Here is a 7343-nt window from a genome sequence, read left to right on the forward strand (position 1 = left end):
AGTTGTTTTTCCAGAGTTAATTTTGCTCAATTTGGTGTTAATATTTTACTCTCTCCTGTTACATTTGACTCTATTTAGTGTTTTTTGAAATTAACTCTTGTACTATTTTACTCAGTTCAGAGGTACAAGAAATTTACTCTGCTACTTTTGAACTCTGTTCAGAAGAAAGTCAAATTTACTCTGCCAAAATTTACATCTCTTCCAGAGTTGTTTTTTTATCAATTATGAGTGAACTTTAAAGACTAAATAACTCTATCCAGAGTTAATCTTTTAAATTACATCATTCATATTCTATCCTCAAAAACCCCTAAAAATAGAAATGAAAAACTTGCTTTTCAATCTGAAAAAAAAAAAAAGAGTCTACAACAAACTGTATACTCATGTCTCAAAATTTTATTTTTTCAATCTCCTATTTAAATAATACACTTACATTTACAATATTACACTTGTGATCATGATCATTTGGTGGTTTCTGCATCTATATCATAGACAGTGTTTTGCAGAAAGCTATACACAATGGACAGGTCTTACAGAGTAGAGCATATTGGACAATTACAATAAAACAAGACTGGACCCTACTTCTCATCAGCCCAACAACAAGTAGATACAGCTGGAGACTCTCTCAAAAGCCATCCAACTGCCCTTGGATACTGGTAACAGTCTGTAAAAGAATGAAAACACATTATTGCCAATGTGACTTAAAAGTTAGTCAATATACAGCATGAAAAAAGAAACAAATGAATAAAGATGTCTGTCTTCCACCAAAGTTTAGGTTTTACATAATTCCAACAGATTGTTACTAAATATGTGAAGTAGAAAATAGCAGCACAAGAACAATAATTTAGAGGACAGGTGATTAAAAAGATTTCTCCCAAAAATGAAAATTCTGTTATTAATTAATTACTCTCATGTTGTTCCAAACCTGTAAGACCTTTGTTCATCTTCGCGACACAAATTAAGATATTTTTCAAGAAATCTAAGAGCTTTCTGACCCTGCATATACAGCAAGGGTACTGCCACATTCAAGGCCCAGAAATGTAGTAAGAACATTGTTAAAATAGTCCATGTGACACTGATTCTACCATAATTTTATAAAGCTACAAGAATACTTTTTGTGCACAATAAAACCAAAATAACTACTTTATTCAACAGTTCTTCTCCCCCAAGTCACTGTCCTCCACCATTAAAGACAGTATCATGATGCATGCGCATGCTTTGTAAACAAACGTAGCGCATGTGTGTTCCTGTGTCAGCAGCATCACACGTATGCATCAGGGTACTCTCGATTATGGCGGAGGATGGTGACTTGAAAGAGAAGAATTGTTGAATAATTATATTATTTTTCTTTGCGCACAAAAAGTATTCTCGTAGCATTGTAAATTATTGTAGAAACACTGATGTCACATGGATTATTTTAACAATGTCCTTGCTAAGTTTCTGGCCTTGATCGTGGTAGGACTCTTGCTGTCTATGAAGCTCAAAGATCTCTCAAATTTTTTCAAAATTATCTTCATTTGTGTTCGAAGATGAAAACAAAGGTTTTACAGGTTTGAAACAACATGAGGGTGAGTAATAAATGACAGAATTTTCATTTTGGGGTGAACTATCCCTTTAAGAGCCTTTCTGAGAAATAAGCACGTTCAAGATCATACAGTATTATAATATTATCAACTAGTGTCATTTGATATGCTTCATTAGTAGCTTCACCTTGATGAATTTCACAAGACGATCACGTTTGCCTAGCTGAGATCTTTCCCGGTCTTACATGGCGGTGACTTGAGAGGGTGGCAAAAGGTGAACCAGCATCAAAATGGAAGACAATTTGCTGTTCCAACCTGGAGATACAGAAACAAAATAAAAATTTATTTTAGGTTTTTAGTTTTTCATCACAACCAAGTCTTGATGACTACAGATGTGTGGATGAACTGAGCTGAAACCTCTACAAGTATTGAAATGAAGTCATAAACTTATACATTATTTTTTTTATTCAGAGTCCTAAATGAAGACAATTTCTAACTGTAAATCTGCAACTCCTGTACTAGGCCCTTGCGAAAATATCAGGGTAGAAGTGTTGGAAAATAAATTGAAAATATTTGCAACAGCTACTTACATAACGAAACTTGCTCCTGGGGTCAACCAAGCATAGGAATAGGGAGATGATTCTCTTCGCAGATTCTTCCTTTAAACTACAGGAAGGGCTTTTTCTACACACACACAAACATAAACCAATAACATCATAAACATCAATTAACAAAGTACAGTATAAACAGCCTACCCATGTTCATTTGTCAAATGTGCTACCACGATTTTTACCATTTCACCATTATTAATGAAAAGTATTAAAGATATTAAAAATGTTAAAGTTTCTCTTACCACGTTCCCAAAACATTTGAAATGTAAAAGGTTTTGAAGAAAAAAAAAATATTTCTTTGAACTTCATTCTGACAATGTTGTTGGTTTACATCCTGAAGAAACCAAAAAGACAAAGTTACAAAGTTAAACACGAGGCAATAACACTCAGTCAGATGATGAAAAAACATTCATTAGTGCACTACACAACATGAGTTATCTTTGTTCACTAATATGTTTTTAATTTGTAATAATTGCTTGGTTTATATCTTTAATGTATATGGCCTAATTGTAGGCTAGTATTAACATTGCACTGTTGTATGTCCCATTTCCAACGTTTTTTCCCTCTTTCTCTGTCACTGAGGTGGAGCGTTTATGAAATATTGTTCTTATAAATTCTTCCCATTATTTCCGTAATTAAAGTTTACATATTAAAAATGCTTGCAAACTACAATGAAATGCAAAAGTTATTGTACGTGTTCCGCAGTGGTCAAAAAGGATTCAATCGAATTGTATTTTGAATTGAAACACTGACATTCTGCAATAAAATCACCGACTAGCCCTCGTAAATGTTAAAAATACCTTTCGTTCTCATGAGAAACAGTTAACTTACTGTCTAAATAGGACTAATCCACATCAAAATGGCCTTCAACAATGCAGTTAAGGCTCACGTTAATTTAACTCTTTTCCGAGTCAAGTACATGTGGTGCACAACTCGAGCCTATCGTCACAATAGTTTAGTGGAGAAACATTGATAGGCAGCTAACGTTAGCTAATTTCAATTAACGTTCAAAATAAATGTTCAAAATATATATGTTAGCTATTTGATTTCAAACTTTGCCTAACATTAACTAGTTTTCAAGCTGACAGGAGAAGGCAAGCGATCTCTTAAACATTCAAAACACATGGCAAAACGATCCGAGCTCAAAGCAAAGGCGAATATAATTAAAATAAACAGTAAGACTTTGAAACTTTACTTACTTTACCATCCAGCAGAAGCGTGCCGTCTTCTAAACCCAAAGCAGCAGCAGTCGATGGCCGTGATTAACAGTAATGGCGGATCAACGAAGGGATGAGAGTAAATTGGGGAGGAGTCACAGTTACTCTGTAATTTTGCTCCCACTCTACGGATAAATTTTACTCTGTACACTCAAAATAGAGCAAAAACAACTATTTTTGAGGAAAAAAATTTAACTCTGGAAAAACTACTCCGCCATTTTTCCTGTGTACCTGCAATTTGTTCAGTTGTATTTATTTATGCTGTTGCTAATTTATTTGCTATTTTATTACTGTTTACTTGCCTTTAACAATTTAATGTTTGAAATTTATATTAGTAATTTACTAGTTTTTGCTGTGGTATTTTTTTTTTTTTTTTTAAACCATAGGCAAAAGTTCCTCTTAGGCCTAAGAGTTCTGTAGGCTGCTGATTTTTGCATATGCAATTTAGCTGCAACAGAAAGCTTTGTAAAAATGCAGAATAAAAATGTCTGACCTCATTTTTTATTGACTTTTTTATGTTATTGGAATCGAAACAAGGAATCGTTAAGAATCAGAATCAGATTCGAAACAGTTCAAATGATACCCAACCCTAGTTAGGACAAACGGTTGCATAGTTATAGCCGTTTCTAACTTTTTGACATCCCTTTGCGACAGAGAGTCAAAAGTTTAACTTTTTTTTGATAATTACTGATATTCACTCTCCAGAGAATCTTTCTTGCATTGGTTTGAAAAACCTAAGACTAGTTCGCAAAAGTATGTTTTTCAAAAAATGCTAAATACCCCAAAATTTTACCCCCAAAAAGCATTTTGTCCGGCGTAAGCCAAGGATTCCACCGACATAAGACACTCGAGTCTGTGGTGAATGGTTTAGGAGCGATTTTGTACTTTTGGTCGCTGTAGCGCCCCTGTCAGGCTGATTGGGGCAAGCCTTGGTGATGTTGTAGATGGTGTGAGTACTACCATTCCTCCAAGTTTCAAGTCTCTATGACTTACGTTTCAGTCTGCCCAATCAGTTTTACGTGGAGATTGCTGATCCTTTGGCATTCTAACAATTACAAAAGGGTTTCAGCGCTATGCACTTGAACCCCTAATAAAAGGAACCCCACATGCATTAAGCATCTCAAGACAAGAGCAATGATTTGAGATCAGCCTCTTAATGTTCATATAATCTGTTTCATTGAGATAGGACAATGGCTAACTAACTAATTGATCACTTTCACTTTCAGAAGTCATTTTTGACCCCTTTTATAAGGGCTTAACTATTCTCACCCTAAAACTAAACCCAACAGTCTCACCATTACAGCCAGGCCCTTTATAAAGATCCCTACTGGTTAGCAGTCATTAAACATATGTCTTATGTTTCATTTTAATCATCTTATAACCAGCTCAATATTGCCCTCTAAAACATATCTGGTCTCAAAGAGCATTGAGCAGATGAAGTAAAACTGACAGTGAAAAGAGACAAAGAGCTCTGGAGCCATGGAGAGATGAGCTTATGAGTCCGAACAATGGCGAGAGAGTGAGAGGAGCTGCTGTCATGATGGAGGCAGGAGTAATGAATGCTGCTCCTGCTGTAATGAGGGATTAGGGAGGGATTATGATTCTTTATTAAGATATTTCTTATCCTTGTTAGACGGCCTCTAATGTCAGTGGATCGATTTCCTCTCTTACTCACAGGCAGAGAAGAGAAAGAGAGAACATTTGGGTAACTGTGCAAAAAAAAAAAAAGTTTCATAACATGGTTCTTTTCTGACAATCTGTTTGGGATTTGCTACACATATCCATGAGAAAATAAAAAAAACATCATACAGTAAAAAAAAATAGTACTTGAAAAACAAAGTATTTCATTTAAACTCAAACTGAGAAAATACTATAAATAATGATATACTGAAAAACTACTACTGTTTTTCATCATTTTCTCACCCTCATGTTGTTATAAACCCATATGAACCCATATTTGTTCCATTGAACACAAAAGGAGATATTATGGAACATTCTCACTGTTATTGTCCATGTAAAGGAAGCCGAACTCCAAAAATGATTTTAAAAGGTACACAACAGTGGTCCATACAGATTAGGCATCATATTCTGTACCAGTGCTGAGGAAATCTCCATGTGGGTGGATATTTGTGAAATTGGGTGGATCTCTATTTTGTGCCTTTTTTCAAGGTTATTATTTATAATTATGTCAACAGGGCCGTCCTTTGGCATCACTGTACATCGATGCTGGTTTTTGAATAAAAAACAATCCCATTTAGGATGACAACATTAAACTTGATACATTTCAACTAAATAATAATAATATTTAATTATTGAAAACAAACAAACAAATGGAGTCAGAAGCATATCGTTCCAGAGAAGACACCAAATGCCATGTTTTGAAAGAAAAAGTCTTTTTGTCTTAAAAACTGTCTTTTCCACAATTTCGTATGTATACAAATTGTATAATATCCAAGGTACACATTTCTATTAATTGTGCAGTGAATTCTCATATTGTATTTTCATAAAGTTTTGGAATATTTGTCCTCTCTCCAAATTTGTCACTACTGAAACACAGTAATATATAATTTAATAAGAAGGGTCATATTGACATATTAAGATTTTGCTTCCCTCTATCTTATAAATATATTTTATTCTATTTTATTAACATTTCAGAAGTAAATCAATAAGAATTATAATTTTAACAATATTTCAAGTGTGATTTATGAGATTTGTTGTATTTTGAATCCATTTTTTCTTTGTAAATGGCTTCATTATATAGAATATATTCTATATATTATATACGTATATATATTAACATATATATTATATGTTCAACGTATACATTGAACCAAACACTATCATAACATCTTAGTTGATAATTCAGTATACTTTTTTTTTTTTTGACAAAACAGCCCATGTTTCGGTAGTGACCGCACATTTTTGGTAGTGATAGTACTGTTTTGGTAACTGCATCACATTACACCGTTTTATTTTAAAACTACTAAAAATACTAGAAATTTGCATAACTGTACTAAAATTTAGTTTATTTCCCCCCAAAAAGCATTATGTCTTCCCATTTGTCACTACTGAAAAACAATTATGACATATTTATTTAGTGTTTTGGTTCTGACTATTATGATAATGACAGTTTTATGGGATATCACCCAAAAAACAAATATGTCACTACAGAAACTTCACAAAATGTTTTGGTCGTGACAATTTTAGATACTTTTGAAGCTAGCTCAAAGATGCTAATCAGCACATAGTTAGCTAGCACAGTTCTGAACAGTTGTGCACATATAAAAACTAAATGTTATGGAATAACTCCTAAAAATGTGTTTAATAATAGAAAAATTGAGTTCTGTAGTGACATTCTTTAAAGTTACACACATATTTTTTCATACTTTTGAACACATTTACCTTAAAATGACGAGACCTATCTACTCACACCTTGTAGCTATGAGAGAGAGAGACACAGGAATTTAATTTGCAGTTAAAATCAGTCTCAGGCAATGAAATAAAACATACACTGTTTCTGTAGTGACATGAAAATGCGGGACACAAGTTTAATAATTTACAAAAAAAAAAAAATATATATATATATATATATATAACTTCACTTTCACTAAAAACAATAAATGGAATAAAATGCAAAAATTATTTCAATATCATTTTCATAAGTTGAAATTTAGGGGATAGGGTTCGGGACACCCACCTCCCAACTGCAAGTACCCACTAAATGATGATATATATATATTAATTTTACTGATATTTTAGATGGTATTGTGGGTTTCAATAAATAATAAAAGGATCTTTGTAAACATCTATGATTTGAATACTTAAATGCTTTTTAAGTGTGTTTTTTTTTTTTTTTTGTGGGACAGCACAGTTTGTGTATATATTTAGGCTGGGTTATTTATGTCAATTTACCTTGTGTGCTCAGTGTGTGTGATGGTAAAATGGGGGTTTTACAGACATCTGCATGAGACCAATAGTCTGCTGGTATATATTTA

At 33.1% G+C, this 7343-nt stretch overlaps 1 long non-coding RNA gene across 1 annotated transcript; it reads right to left on the reverse strand.

Annotated features, from left to right (window-relative positions):
• Positions 1–395: 395 nt before the first annotated feature.
• On the reverse strand, positions 396–3483 carry LOC127165740 (uncharacterized). Its single transcript, XR_007827810.1, has 5 exons — positions 3331–3483; positions 2374–2465; positions 2111–2204; positions 1708–1835; positions 396–661 (listed from the first exon to the last, which is right to left on the reverse strand). It is a non-coding gene; the product is annotated as an uncharacterized LOC127165740 (long non-coding RNA).
• Between the last annotated feature and the right edge of the window lie 3860 nt (positions 3484–7343).

Source organism: Labeo rohita, chromosome 5, assembly GCF_022985175.1.
Source record: "Labeo rohita strain BAU-BD-2019 chromosome 5, IGBB_LRoh.1.0, whole genome shotgun sequence".
Classification (NCBI taxonomy): Eukaryota; Metazoa; Chordata; class Actinopteri; order Cypriniformes; family Cyprinidae; genus Labeo; species Labeo rohita.